The following is a 16,206-nucleotide window of genomic DNA, read 5'->3' on the forward strand; positions in this document are numbered from 1 at the left end:
TTTACTTCCGTTTTTTAATCATTATTTATTTTAAAAATCTGCAGATACACAGACATTTCAAATATCTAGTTACAATTGGATCTAGAAGATGAGAATCTGATGTAAGATAACAGTAGTTCCTGGAAAGAAGCAGACTTGAGAGAATAGCCCTGTTCTAAAAGGTGGGAAAGGGGCAGAAATGAGACAGGTGATGAGTCCAGGCCAGGGGGCTGGGTTTAGCAGATGAAGACCTGGCTGAGGATCCAGAGATATAAACTCTACACCCAGAACCAGTACAGGCTGTCCAGGAATATGGGTCCTTTAGATCACCTGGACTTCAGTTTAGCTAACTTTAAAATAGCCACAGAAATACCTAGTCTTTCAAATGCTTCTCAAAGGATGGGTGAACAAAATAATGATGCATTCTGAATACTGAGGGTAGCCACAACACTGTATTGAAAGTCTTCAACTTCCTTTTAAAAAATATATTTATTTGAAAGGCAGAGTTACAGAGAGGCAGAGGCAGAGAGGGTCTCAAATGAAATAACATGGTATGGTAACAACTAACCGAGCACCAAAAAGGAAACCTGTTGAAGTGAAATGGACACTATGAGAAACAGTGAGCACCAAAAAGGAAACCTGTTGAAGTGAAATGGACACTATGAGAAACAGTGACTTGATCAGCCCTTGTCCTGACTGTTGGTGAACAACTTAATACTTTATCCCTTTTAGTATTTTTTTGTTCTACTTAATACTATTGGTTGAACCCTTTAATTAACACATAATTATTCTTAGGTGTTTAAATTTAACTGAAAAGTGATCCCTGTTAAATATAAGAGTGGGAATAAGAGAGGAAGGAGATGTACAGTTCAGCACATGCTCAACTGGACTTGCCCCAAATGGTAGAGTTAGAAACGTGCCGGGGGATTCCAATTCAATCTCATCAAGGTGGCATGTACCAATGCCATCTCACTAGTCCAAGTGATCAATTTCAGTTCACAATTGATCATAATGATAGGACTAAGAGCCAAAGGGATCACATAAACAAGACTAGGGTCTGCAAATACTGATAGAATAAAAAAGGGAGAGAACGATCCAACATGGGAAGCGAGATACACAGCAGACTCATAGAATGGCAGATGTCCTAAACAGCACTCTGGCCTCAGAATCAGCCTTTAAGGCATTCATATCTGGCTAAAAAGCCCATGAGAGTATTTCAGGCAAGGAAAGCCAAGACACTCTGGGAAAAAAAAAAAAAAAAAAAAAACACCCTAAATGAAAGATCTCTGTGAGTGAGATCCCAGTAGAAAGAACGGGCCATCAAAGAAGGAGATACCTTTCTCTGAAGGGAGGAGAGAACTTCCACTTTGACTACGACCTTGTCTAAATATGATCGTAGTTGGTGAACTGAAAAGGCTTCCATAGCCTTGGCAACTCATGACAAGAGCCTGGGGTGATTACTGATGCCATAAACAAGAGTGTCAATTTGTTAAGTCAACAGGCATCACTGTGCACTTACTCCTCATGTAGGATCTCTGTCCTTAATGTGTTGTTCAATGTGAATTAATGCTATAACTAGTACTGAAACAGTACTTTACACTTTGTGTTTCTATGTGGGTGCAAACTGTTGAAATCTTTACTTAATATATACTAAATTGATCTTCTTTACTTCTTTATATACTCTGTATTTAAAAACAATTGAAAATGAATCTTGATGTGAATGGGATGGGAGAGGGAGCTGGAGATGGGAGGGTTGTGGGTGGGAGGGAAGTTATGGGGGAGAAAAAGCCACTGCAATCCATAAGCTGTACTTTGGAAATTTATATTTGTTAAATAAAAGTTAAAAAAAAGAAATGCCAAATTTATCAGAAAAAAAAAAGTGAAATAACAGAGAGATCTTCCACTTTCTGGTTCACTCCCCAGATGGCCACAATGGCTGGAGCGGCGCGAGCCAGGAGCTTCTTCTGGGCCTCCCACACGGGTACAGGGGCCCAAGGACTTGGACCATCTTCTGCTGCTTTCCCAGGCCATAACAGAGAGCTGGATCAGAAGTGGAGCAGCCAAGAATCGAACTGTTGCTATATGGGATGCTGGCAGCGTGCAGCTTTACTTGCTACGCCACAGCCCTGGCCCCTTCAACTTGCCTTTGATATTAGGTTTTCCATAGTTTTTCCTCTTCTCTGACCATGGGATGCAAGCAGAACTTGGACAGCTGAGCTCCATGCTTTTTCCTGTTGGAGAGGCACTAGATATTCCTAGGCAGAATGGTAGCTTTTATCTTTCTTCTTATTGTTCCTTCCTCCTTATTACTCCAGCTCTTCTTTTCTTTTTTAGAATTGGGTGTCACTGAAGAGCACTTGGATAGTGTCAGGTAGAGGCAGTCCCCTGGGACCATACCTTGGGTGAAGTCCTTAGCAAGAAACACTCAGGACTGGCCTGCACCTTTTGCCCTCTGGTAAGTCAAATCATGTCATTGCTTCTAAATTTATAATAAAGTTAAATTTATTAAGGTCTCCTTGCCAGCCAAATCAGACTGGATCTCATGATCCAAACTGGGGCTTTGGTGTGATTTTAGGAATGGGGTGGCTAATGAGATGCTTCGTCCTCGATGACACTGAAGTTAAACACAGAACACCTCACTTGGAGACAAAAATATCCCATTCTTTCCTTGGTGGAAAGATGGTCTGAAGACACACGAGGTGTCTTTAGGGACCCTTTAGGGACACTTGAGAGATGGAATATTGCTCAAAATAATGGTTCAGAACCCTAGAAAAAGAATTTGTAATACTCCCAGCGAAAGACCTGGGTTCATATAGGCAAGATACAAAGTACACTAGGGGCCTGGCACTGTGGTATAGTGGGTCAAAGCCCTGGCCTGCAGAGCCAGCATCCCATATGGGCGCCGGTTCGAGTCCTGGCTGCTCCACTTCTGATCCAGCTCCCTGATAATGTGCCCGGGAAATCAACGGAAGATGGCCCCAAGTCCTTGGGCCCCTGCACCTATGTGGGAGACCCAGAGGAAGCTCCTGGCTTCTGTATTCACCTGTCCCAGCCTCAGTCATGTGGCCATTTGGGAATGAACCAGCAGATGGAAGATCTGTCTCTACCTCCATCTCTGTAACTCTACCTTTCAGATAAATAAAATAAATCTTCAAAAAAAAAAAAAAAAAAAGATATGACTCCTGACAAGAGCCTAGGGTGATTACTGATGCCATAAACAAGAGTGTCAATTTGTTAAGTCAACAACAGGTGTCACTGTGCACTTACTCCTCATGTAGGATCTCTGTCCTTAATGTGCTGTACATTGTGATTTAATGCTATAACTAGTACTCAAACAGTATTGTTCACTTTGTGTTTCTATGTGGGTGCAAACTGTTGAAATCTTTACTTAATATATGCTAAACTGATCTTCTGTATATAAAGAGAATTGAAAATGAATCTTGATGTAAATGGAAGGGGAGAGGGAGCGGGAAAGGGGAGAGTTGCAGGTGGGAGGGAAGTTGGGGGGGGGCATTGTAATCCATAAGCTGTATTTTGGAAATTTATATTCATTAAATAAAAGTTAAAAAAAAAAGATATGAATCATGATCTTAGGAATGGCAGGTCTTTATGGACTCCAATGGAAAGGAGACTGAAATTCTTCAATAGGAAGAACAGAAAATTAACTGCCCTCCCCCATCACTGTTAGTTTTTTTTAGTATGTTAGAATAATTAAGTGGAGAACAGATTTTTCTACATTAAGAAATGGAGGCAATAAGTACTTGAATTATATTTTTTCAACTGCTCCAGTCAACCAAAGGGAAACTTTATTGAGGCCCTGGGGCCATGGGGCTTGGGGTGGGGGCAGGGCCTTGTTTGACCTCTTCTTAGGGTGCAGGTTGTTGATGTGGCCTCATTTTTCTTACGGCACTTGGCAGCATGGTGTGCAGGCAAGCGTAACACTTGGGGAGGACCATCTTGTTGCAGTTGTACTTCTGGGAGAGCTGGCGGAGGGAGGGCTCGATGACATCACCTTGCAGGTGGAGCACCAAGTGCAGGGTGGCCTCTTTCTGGGTGTTGTAGTCTGTGACAGAGTGCAGCCCTCCTCCAAATGTTTGCTGGCAAATAGCACACGATGCTGGTCAGGTGGGATGCCCTCCCTGTCTTGGATTTCAACTTCGTCATTCTCCATGGTGTTACTGGGCTCAACCTCCAGGGTGAATGGTCTTGCCCGTTACGGTCTTCGTCAAGACCAAAATCTCTACATCTGTGGAAACACAGCTGCTGCCACCTACCAGCTTGACCACCTCATTCTGAATTCTCTTTCTAAGTAGTAAGTTGTAGACCTGAGAAAAGAAATTAAATTTGCCGGCATTTCAGTTGTGAATCAGTGAATGGGGGCTCATTCTCTGTCTTTCTTCCCCTTAAATGAATAATTTTTAAAAAGTTAAATTCTCATTGTAAATTGGTTTCATTTTTCCTATTGCACTTTGATCTGTGACAAACATATAGTGTTTTCTTAGTGTGGAACTTGACCATGTTTTATATAATGCATATGAATTTTGTACATAAATAAAGTCAAATTTTATTTTCTAAATGAGATAATATTGTGGAAATGGGTATGGTATATCAATAGGAATTTTCTTGAAAATTTCTTCAATTTTAATATCTTACTTATATATTCAAACACAAATATGTATTTGCATACCTACAGACATGTGTATAAACAATTGCTCTTTCCATAGACTTCAGGGAAAAAACACAGTTAATAAAATCCTTATGACCTTAATTTTTCATCTTGAGTTCTGGAAATATATTTGAAAAAAATGCTTGTCTATTTGATACAATTAAAGTACAAATATGTATTTCAAAAATCTGTTGTGAGAAAGCTGGTGGAGGGGCCAGTGTTGTGGCATAGTGGGGTAAGCATTCCATATAGGCTCCAGTTTGAGTCCCGGCTGTTCCACTTCCCATCCAGTTCCCTGCTAATATGCCTGGGAAAGCAGCAGAAGATGGCCCAAGTGCTTGGCCTTCTGCCCCACACGTGAGACCTGGAAGAAGCTCGTGAATCCTGGCTTCAGCCTGGCCCAACCTGAACCGTTGCTGTCATTTAGGGAGTGTACAAGTAGAATGAAGATCTCTCTCTGTCTCTCTTTCTCTCTCTCTCTCTCTCCTCCACTCTGAAACTCTGACTTTCAAACAAACAAACAAATAAATAATTTTTTTTAAAAAAGAAAGCTGGGGGAGAATCTTATTGTGGGAAAGTACAGGTGTAGAGATTTAGATTGGTTTACTAGATGTAGAGGTTTTTGGTTTCTTTTTGTATTAAAAGCAGGGTGTACAGCTATAAAAGTTATCTGAGTTTTGTTGATAGAGAATTTTGGTGAAATTTTTGGAAGGTGGTTTAGGTGAACTCAGCGGCCAGCCCTGGATGACATAAGCATACCTATGATAAATGGAGGTCTCACTGACCCAGTGGAAAACTACAGATTGATACTTCTTTTGTTGAACAGCCTGTGATTTCATTAGTTTCATTGACAGTAATTCTGAGAGAAATTTATGATGACCACAAAGCAGAGTTAGTGAACCGTGTGAAATGTCAGCATGCCCACTTTGGACTGTGTCTCTGTTTTTCTCCTCCTACTCCCATCAGTCCTGTTTGCTTTGGCAGGTGACATTTTCTAGTCTGATTTATAAAGCTTGGGCATGCCTTGGCCTCTCTTGAACTCCATTTCTGACAGCCCTAGAAGGACTCTTTAAAAAAAAAAAAAGCTTTTATTTAATGAATGCAAATTTTATAGGTACACCTTTAGGAATATAGTGGTTCTTCCCCCCCCCCCATTCCCACCCTCCCACCCCCACTCCTGTCCCACCTCCTACTCTCTCTTCCATCCCATTCTTCATTAAGATTCATTTTTAATTTAACTTTATATACAGAAGACCAACTCTATACTAGTAAAGATTTCAACAGTTTGCACCCAAACATTCACACAACGTATAAACTACTGTTTGAGAACAAGTTTTGCAGTTAATTCTCATAGTATAACTTATTAAGGACAGAGGTCCTTCATGAGGAGTGAGCGCACAGTGACTCCTGTTGTTAATTTAACAATTAGCACTCTTATTTATGACATCAGTGATCACCCAAGACTCTTGCCATGAGCTGCTAAGGCTATGGAAGCCTTTTGTGACCACAAACTCTGACATTATTTGTACAAGGCCATAAGCAAAGTGGAAGTTCTCTCCTCCCCTAGAAGAACTCTTAATTCCGTAGCACCACACCAAAAGACAAAAAAGGCATCTTGGAGATCACTCCTATAAAGCTGCTGTCTCAAGTTTTACATCTGATGAACTCTTTGACAGGCATGAGTGTCTTTGTTCATTTTATATGGTCACTAACACAATACTGTTACGGGCATAAGTATCTCAACATTTATTGCGAGTTCTTGCTCTCACAGAGATAAGAACTGTAAGCAGAGGCATAAAAACAGTGCACAAATGAGAGCAGGACTTATTTAAAAGTGAGAGAGTGAGTATACATTCAGGTGAAAATGTGTGCACTCCCACACAGAGAGATGCTCATCATATCTGGGCCAAAGAATTGCCTTTGAGGAGACAGAGGGTGAGAAGGCCTGAGAAGAACCATAAGCAGAAATCTAATTGCAAAAAGGCTGCTAGCATGTTATTAGTCTCTTATGAATTAGGGGGTGGTACACAGAATGGAGTTCAGTGTGTGTGAAGCTTTCTGGGAGTTCCATGGGACCTCCGAGTGGAGCTTAGCTTCCTTGTGGCCATCATGGTGTCTCCTCCTGCCTGCTTCTAGATGAGACACAGATGCATCTTGGGAAAGTGGGTGTACTGGATTGACAGGTGGGGGGGGGGTCCAATGCAATGCTACACAGAAATTATGAAAAAAAAAAATCTTCCCGCTTTCTTTATTCCTGCATAACTCCCTGCCTACTTCCCCCATATCAATACCACTGACTGGGTAAGTTTATATAAAGAGCGGTAAATTTGGGCTTAGGGTTCCAGCTCAAGGTTGGGAGTGGGCCGTATCAGGTGATGGTCTGAGGTCATGAAAAACAAGGAGCACACAAGAGATCTGGCCAAGCTGGCTTTTGTAGCAGACCCACCTTCAATATAACCCATTTACCCATTAATTCATTAACTGCATGAATGAACTTGTCCATTCATGAAGGCAGAGTGCTAATTACCTCTTATAGTCCCACCCAGTCCCTCCTCCTACAATCTCACAAGTGGGGGTTACATTTTAACATTACCTTTAGAAAGGCTAAAGCCTATGGAAACCATAACACTGAGCAATTGCTTTCTCTGCCCATCATCATTTCCTTTTAATAATGTTGCCTTTTAATAATGCAGCCACTTACCTCGGCCCTGGTCTACCAACATGGCACATCTTTCTGGCCCCAGTACTTGATATTGAGAATGGTTCATCGGAACTTGGGGGACCTAGCTTCCTGGCTGTTGAGGGGTGGTCGGGAGAAAGACACACTGGTGTCTCAGTGATTTTGGAGTTGTGAGTCTTATAAAGAGTTGCCGTAAGTGGCCCTGCTACCCTGAGAAGGAGTGCCTGTTTGAGAATGGAGCCACCATAGAGAAGAGTGGGCTGTGACCTGGGGCCCCCTGACCTGCCCCCTTCCCCAGCTTCCCACTTAATGAGCTCAGTAAGGCTTTGTTTTCCCTAGAGTTAGTTTCAATTGGATTTTCTGTCACTTGCAATCTGAAAAGGTTTTAGTAATAACATTTCTTAGAAAAAATTACTTTGTTGTCTTTCTGAGATAGTTTGAGTACACAGTACTGCTGCAGCGCTGATACCTGATTTGTGCATTTGGTAAACACTTTTTTCCACCTGTAATTTTTATTTACAGGGCAATTGGCTAAGTTATAGAATTTATAACTGAGAATACATTTTGATATCTTGTTATTAAAAATAAATGTGTTTTATTTTGATTAACTTAATTTCTCGGTTAGGCATTTTAGATACTTTTCTATATAAAGATAAGTAAGTATGTAGCCTCAGTAAATTTGTAAAATTGAAGTCATATCATGTGTTTTCTCAGGCACAATGGAGTAAAACAAGAAAATAACATGAAGAACAGCAAAAAATTTACAAATATATAGAAATTGGACAGTGTGCTCCTGAAGGACCAATGGATCATTGAAGAGATTAAAAACAAAATAAAAAAATTCTTGAATCAAATGAAAACAAAGATGAGCTTATAGTTATCAATTTAAAAATTAAATGCTTAAATATCTTAGAAAGATGATTTGTCAAATACAAGAAAAGACAAATGTCAATGTATGCTAGCAAATTATATATATTGACAAAACAACAGATTAGCTGGCATAGGAGAAAAATGAAAAATTTAATGTGTTTAGTGTTTTAGAATTTTTAAATAGTAATAATTATAAATAAGCACTAATCAATTAATATTCAATATTTTTGCATCTATAATACCAATATTCCAGTAATCTGTGGAGAATGTCTTATATTAATGTTTATTTTAAATTACATAAAGTTAACAATGCATCACAAAAGATGATAATAAATTAAATTATACTACTAATTTCTAGACATATCTCTGTAGCACTTTTCCCTATAGGCTTTGCTGCACACTCTTTAAATGCTTCTCTGTATAATACATAAGTTTGTAATAGAATTTTCTACAGAGAGAAGATAAAGAAAAATCAGTCTGTTTAGCAAGGTAGACAGACTTTTTTTTAAAGTTTTGACACTGGAAAAATTTCCTTATGTTTTGCAACTTTTTATTTGTAATAAATCTTTACAATTATTGTCACTTGGGAGACAACCTCTATCAAGTGTCTCTCATATTAAGGTAGGATTTTAAGACATTTTGCTTTTCCTGTAACTACTTTCAAATGCTTTTAGAATTGTTGATTGACATATCAGTGTGTCACTGATGCTCTATCCTGGAGTGGAGTCTTACGAATTTTAAATTTTCTTCACCTACATCAGTATTTTGTGTAAGCTACTCCATAACTAGACACAAAATACATGTGCTACTCCAGCATGATATGAAGTGTGATGAAGGAGAAGGCAGAGGGAAGCAACGGAGGTCTTAACTGATGGTTGTGAAGCAACTTAATTTTTCAATTCTTAAATATTATATGAAACCAGCTGAATATAATGTTGAGACCCTTGACAGACTCTTAAAGGGAATATATTCAGGACCAGCACTGTGGCATAAAAGGTTAAGCCTCTGCCTGCAGTGCCAGCATTCCATATGGGTGCCGATTCAAGTCCCAGCTGCTCCTCTTCTGATCCAGTACTTGGGCCCCTGCACCTGCGTGGGATATCTGGAAGAAGCTCCTAGCTCCTGGCTTAGGCCCGGCCCAGCCCGGACTGTTGGGGCCATTTGGGGAGTGAACAAGTAAATGGAAGTGCTCTCTTTCTCTCTCTCTCTCCCTTCTTCTTCTTCCTCCTCCTCCTCCCCCACCTCCCCCCCTTCTCCTTCTTGTTATCCCCCTCCTCTTTCTTCTCTCTGTATTTCTGCCTTTAAAATAAATAAATACATCATCAAAAAAAGGGTTCATATTCAAGTGGAGAGGCAAAGCAGTCATTAACTTCACATAAACGCACCTCTGGATAACGCTGAAAATCAGGATGACTTGAGCTAAATCTCAGTTCTAGTCTGCTAGTAAAAAGTGAGACATACTTTCTAGCTTACGTGTCATTCTGAAACCACTAGGAGAAATATAATGATTGAAGTATTTGTCTCGACATTTGACATAAAATTTGACAGCAGCCTGAGGCTGGAATAGTTCTGATGCCATACAGGTTCCATTGGATCTGAAAAGTAGGTGAATGGCTTCCTCTTTGGCTGTTGTGCAACTGAACCCAATGCCCAAAGTGTTCCTGGGAGCCTCTGGCTTTCAAAGGCCATCTTGAATTCTCCAGAGACAGAGCAGATTCTGTCTCTTTATTGCTCCACCTAATTGTCAATCTTTACCAAGTCATCAACATTTTGAAAGTGTAGTTAAGAGATTTGGAATATACTAGACTGATCCCTATTTGGTTCAAAATGATGAAATGTTTCTCCTTTGAGTGTCTTTCCTGGAGGGAGGCATGCCTCCATGTTTTAAGGATACCCCAGCAACTTGCAAGGAGAGGTTTATGTGGGGAGGAACTGAGGACTTCCAGCACCAGCCAGGACCAACCTACTGGTCCCTCAGTAAGCCACCGTGTTAGTGATCTCTCCAGCCCAGTCAGACCTTTGATGACTTCTGCCCTATCTGACACTTTGCCTACAACCTCATGTGAGACTCCACACCAGAACCAACTCTTCTTGAATTCTGAGCCACATAAATTGTAAAAGTAAATGCTGCTTTTAGTTATGGATTTTAAAATGTCCAACAGCTTTATTGAGATGAATTCACATCACATAAACAGCTGTTTAAAGAGCAAAAGTCCTTGGGTTTTAGTATATCCACAGAGTGATGGGTCTAAAAAAAAGTTAGATGATAAAATATGCATAACATGAACTTTATCATCATAGCCATTTTTCAGCTTCAATACTGCTAAGTACAGTCACATTGTTGAGCAATCAGTTCCCAGGACTCTTTACCTTGAAAACTGAAACTCTATACCCTTTAAACAAAAACTCCCCATCCCCTGGCAGCCACCATTCCACTTCCTGTCACTGTAAATGTGACTACTCTAGGTAGCTCCTATAAGTGGAATCAAACAGTATTTGTCTTTCTGTCATGGCTCATTTCACTTCGCATAATGTCTTCCACATTCAGGCATGCTGTAGCATGTGTCAGAATTCCCTTACTTTTTAAGGTGCAACAACATTCCATTGTATAGATGTGCCACATTTTGTTTATCCATTCATCCATCAGTAGATACCTGGGTTGCGGTTACATTTTGGCTGTGAGGAATAAAGCTGCCATGAACATGGGTGTAAAATTATTTTTTAGGCTCGATTTACATCTCTTTTAGTTACATACCCAGAATTGGGATAAGTAGACCATATGGTAATCTTAGTTCATTTTTAAGGGTTATCATACCATTTTCCTATAGCATTCACACCATTTTATAGTCCTACCACAAATTATGGCTTTTTAAATAGTAGCTGGTCTTTTATTTTATTTTATTTTATTTTATTTTATTTTTTTTTGACAGGCAGAGTTAGACAGTGAGAGAGAGAGAGAGACACAGAGAGAGTTATAGACAGTGAGAGAGAGAGAGACAGAGAGAAAGGTCTTCCTTCCATTGGTTCACTCCCCTAATGGCTGCTATGGCCGGCGCGCTGCCCCATCTGAAGCCAGGAGCCAGGTGTTTCCTCCTGGTCTTCAATGCGGGTGTAGGGCCCAAACACTTGGGCCATCTTCCACTGCCCTCCCAGGCCACAGCAGAGAGCTGGACTGGAAGAGGAGCGACTGGGACTAGTATCCGGTGCCCCAACCAGGACTAGAATCCAGAGTGCCGGCACCTCAGGTGGAGGATTAGCCAAGTGAGCCACAGCGCCAGCCAGTAGTAGCTGATCTTACAGAAAATATGTATCAATAGAACATGCATGAAGTAGTAAGCACAATTTCACATTTTTACCTTCAGCTTCTAGTATACACAATTATAAGACAAATCTTTGAAAATTACTGTTGAAAGCCATACTCAACATTTGTTGAATGGCTGGCATTGTGGGTCAGTGGGTCAAGCTGCTGCTTGTGATGCCAACATTCCATTTCAAAGTGCCAATTCCAGTCCAGGCTGCTCTACTTCTGATCCAACTCTTAGCTAATGTGCCTGGGAAAGCACTGGAGGACAGCGCGCGTGCTGGGGTCTCCGACACACATGAGGGAGACCCAGATTGAGTTCCAGGCTCCTGGCTTTGACCTGGCACATCCCTGCCATGGCATCCATTTAGGGAGTGAACCAGCAGATGGAAGATATCTCTCTCTGTCTCTTATTACTCTGCCTTTCAAATAAATAAATAAACCTAAAAAAAATTGTTGATTGTTGAATATACGGTGGAAGTTGGGTTGCCAGATTCTAATACCTGGTCAAATCTTCTGGAAGCTACTTTCTTACTCTTGTCTTTATAATGGTGTCTATTGAAGATCAGTCAGCCAATATATAACCATTGATCTGCAATCTGGCCCTTTTGGGAGAGAAAAACCCAAGTTCAGGAAACAATGAACCAAAAAATTTTTCTTCAGTATATATGAATGAGAGTCCATACTGAGGTTCACATTCCTTTTTATTGTTGTCATTAAACTGTTAAACACAAACGCAAGAAAATTGAGGGTGTTTTAAAATAGTCTTCAGGAACCCAAAAACTATGTGCTATGAAGGGGACCCATTTTTTGGAGAGGAAAGTTCAGGCTATCATCAGTCTTAGTTTCCTAGGGCTGGACAATCCTGCTGAGAGTAGAAAGAAATCTTGTTTGGGGTGAATCTTGGATGGGTATTCCCCAAATTTCAAATCCGAAGCTGGTGCTTGAATGTGAGCTGGTAAAGGGAGTGCCCTGTGCTTCTCAGAAATCCCGAGACTAAAGAAAGTTTCTGGAGTTTCTGGAGGTGGATTGAGTAAATTCACCCATGTCAAAATGGTGACATGGACAGCCTGTGTACTGTGGCCATGCAGGGTGGTGTGTGAGCGAGGTGCTCATAAGTCATGGAGGAGCTATTGTACTCCTCTGAAAATGAGGAACTGGAGAATACACTAACCCACCTTCCAGTGGTGGTGAGGAATCCGGGACTAGAGAGCCGTCAGGAAACATACCAGAGAAACAAAAGCAGGAGGGCATTTTTGAGGCTTTTTTTTTTCCTTTGATTCTGCATTTTTGTCCACCCTGCCTTAAAAGCGTGGTTTGTTCAAGGTGGAGGCTACATGGTTTCCATTAGGAAAAGCATGAAGAATACTTCCTTAGTGGGGCCCCCACTGCCAGACATGGAGAATATTTAAGGTGGCTTTAGAAGACTTTCCCAGAAAGTAGCCCAGCTTCTCTGTGCATTGGTGGACAGCAAGTGAAGTGGTCCCCACAGGGCTCTTAATTTAGCTGATGAGAGGTGACCTTTCATTTTGAGTGGCCTTTCATTTTTGGGTGTCTGGAGCTTTCATAGCATCCTAAGTTGAAGAATTTTACAGTCCTTGAAAAATAAGTTCCTTGGGTATCAGCAGAGCCTGAATTTGAGTGTTAGAATAAACAACTACCTCAATATTTACTGTGAATAAGAGACTTGGGTTACCACTTTATCAGCTCTCTGATTTTATGACGTTTGGTGGTCTGGGTGAGGTCAGGCATAAATGCTGAACTCAAAGCTGCTCTTTGGGGATTTTCCTTTTTTCCCTTCTCTTACCATCTACCTGCACCTCTCAACCCCACTCCCGCCCCACCCCGCCCCCAGCTTGTGGAATTCTGGCACCAAGGATCATGTCTCTTTGTTTTTGAAGTTCCTGAAACTTGCTTAATACAAGGTATAAAATACATGCTTGGGCTGGCATATGTGGGTAGGGCTAGTTCCTGTGCAAGCATCCCATATGTGTGTCAGTTCAAGCCCTGGCTGCTCCACTTCCAATCCAGCTCCCTGCTAATGTACCTGGGAAAGCAGTGCAAGATGGCCCAAGTGCTTGAGGCTCTACATCCATGTGGATACCTGGGAGAAACTCCTGGCTCCTGAATTTGACCTTACCCAGCCCAGTCCGTTGTGACCATTTGGGGAGTGAACCAGCAGATGAAGATCTCTCTCTCTCTCTCTCTCCCTCTGAAACTATGACTTTCAAATAAATAAAATAATTTTTAAAAAATACATGCTTAATGAGAGTTCTTTGCATTTAAATTTTAAAAATAATGAAAATGAGTGATTGTATCATCAGATTAAATTCAAGCCCACAGAGCCATTTGCCTTTACCTGTAATATCCCCAGGTATCACTGCCCCACAGAGACTGAAGTCATTACCATCTCTCTCCAACCTGGCTTCTCTTCTGACTTCCTTCCAGGGGCCCCAAGAGAAGAATGGGAGTCATCTTGCCTTGCTGTCTCTTTCAGCCTTAATTATGCCCCCACCCTATGTCTTACTGACTCAGTCCCCAAAGTCCTCCTTGGTTGACACGGGGTCCTCAGTGCTTAAGTAGTATAGAGTTTGACACTGTAGGTGTGCAATGACTATTAATTGAATTAAAAATGACATTATTTAAGGGGTCTTCAGAGTCTCATATGTTGACCCTCCTCAGTAGTACCATGAGTCGTCATCTGTTTGAAGTGGTCTAAGTCTGCAATCAGAAAATAGTAAGAATGCGCTTGGTGATTCTGTATATTGATTTTTTTTAAAGATTTATTTATTAATTTGAAAGTCAGAGTTACACAGATAGAGAAGGAAAGGCCGAGACAGAGAGAGAGAGAGAGAGGGAGAGAGAGGTCTTCCATCTGATGGTTCACTCCCCAATTGGCCGCAATGGCAGGAGCTGTGCTGATCCAAAGCCAGAAGCCAGGAGTTTCTTCGGGGATTCCCACACAGGTGCAGGGGCCCAAGGACTTGGGCCATCTTCTACTGCTTTCTCAGGCCACAGCAAAGAGCTGGATCAGAAGTGAAGCAGGCTCCTGTCATCGGATCAGCGCGGTGCGCCGGCGCGGCCATTGGAGGGTGAACCAACGGCAAAAGGAAGACCTTTCTCTCTGTCTCTCTCTCTCACTGTCCACTCTGCCTGTCAAAATAAATAAATAAATAAAATTATATAAAAAAAAAAAAGAAGTGAAGCAGCCACATGGGATGCCGGCACTGCAGGTGGTGGCTTTACCTGCTACGCCACAGTGCTGGCCCCTGCATATTGATTTTCTAGAACAGACTTTACACTGGGGTACATGCCTCTCCCAAGGTATATGAAGACTGGCCAGGTGGTGCAAGACATGGATAGTGCCCTGGAGTTCGTTTCCTACCCTCAGCTTGCACATATGCTTTGAGCTGACTGGTGTAAAAGATGTTCAAAGTTCTTTCCCACCTATGCTTTCCCATGATCCCTCACTATGCTTGACAAGAGAAGGGCATTGCACTGTCGTACATTGGTTTGAGATATAAATATTCTCTAGTCATCAGAAATGGAAGAAATTGAAATACTGCCTCTTTTAGCCAAATTAACAACTCTGTTTCTACATTTCATGAAATGATATATATTTCTATACATTCTATGAAATTGTACATTCATACTTGATATTTACCTATCAAAAATAGTTGTTTTGCTCAATTATATAAAAACTAAAATGATTTTATTGTTTCATCTAGAATAAATTATTCAAAATGTTAGGTTTTGATTTATGTACATTTTTGCTAGAGATATAGGATGGGTGATCATAAAATAAATTCTCAAACATCTAAATAGATTATATTATGCTAAAAGTCTGAAAGGATCATGGAATGGAATATTGCTTTTGAGAAGAAAATGGGTTGATGTAAAACTTCTGACTTTTTCTAAAAATCTGGGTCCAGTATTTTAAAGCAAGACTGATTAGTAACAAATGACTGAGGTACTTACATTCCACTGGATGAGTTTGAAAGTGAGATAAAGAGTTTTATTTATAAATGCAAGTATTTAAGCATTTTCCAGTACACTGGAAATCATGTCTTTTTCAGCAATTTAAATTTAAGGTGAAATTTTTTGGATGGCAAGGCATCATTTTGCAAAGTAGGGAGGTAGATTTTCAAAATTCTTGAAGGGGGTGTGTGTTTCAGTTGCTTTGTAGATAAAGCCATAATATTAAGTAAAGTAAACATCCCTTGACATTCAGTTTACCATAAAACTGTAGAAGGTTAGCCCTGAAGAACCAAAAATAGAAAGGACCCTGTACGTCATGTTGCCATGGCATAGGTGCTATTTCAAGCCAGGAAAAGTGAAGCTTGGTTGCCATACAAAAGACCTCCCAATTGTGTATTGCTTATTTCCTCACATTGTGGGCCTCCAGGATCTGCTGGCAAATGTGGAGTGAGTCAGGCATAGGCTGCTGATTCCAGGGCCTAGATAAGGTATCTGGAAATCTGTGTGAGCCCAAAGAAGTGGGGCAGCAGCCACCCATTTCATCCAAGTTGCTTAGGACCATGCCAAGGGCATGATGCTAACTGAAAGGGAGGCTGGGTTATGCTGTAGTAAATCAGCACAGTCTGGAGATACAGGACTTTTTGCTAAAGAGAAGTCATCAGTGCAAGGTCATCCAAAGAAGGAATACACTCCTAGGGCAGTACCTGGCACTTGGAAACATTAAACATTCTT

At 41.0% G+C, this 16,206-nt stretch overlaps 1 pseudogene; it reads right to left on the reverse strand.

The window, feature by feature from the left end:
* Window positions 1-3,745: 3,745 nt before the first annotated feature.
* LOC108176556 (ubiquitin-ribosomal protein eL40 fusion protein pseudogene) lies at window positions 3,746-15,792 on the reverse strand (annotated as a pseudogene).
* Between the last annotated feature and the right edge of the window lie 414 nt (window positions 15,793-16,206).

This window comes from Oryctolagus cuniculus, chromosome 6 (genome assembly GCF_051225735.1).
Source record: "Oryctolagus cuniculus isolate XC-2025 breed Fujian yellow rabbit chromosome 6, ASM5122573v1, whole genome shotgun sequence".
NCBI lineage: Eukaryota > Metazoa > Chordata > Mammalia > Lagomorpha > Leporidae > Oryctolagus > Oryctolagus cuniculus.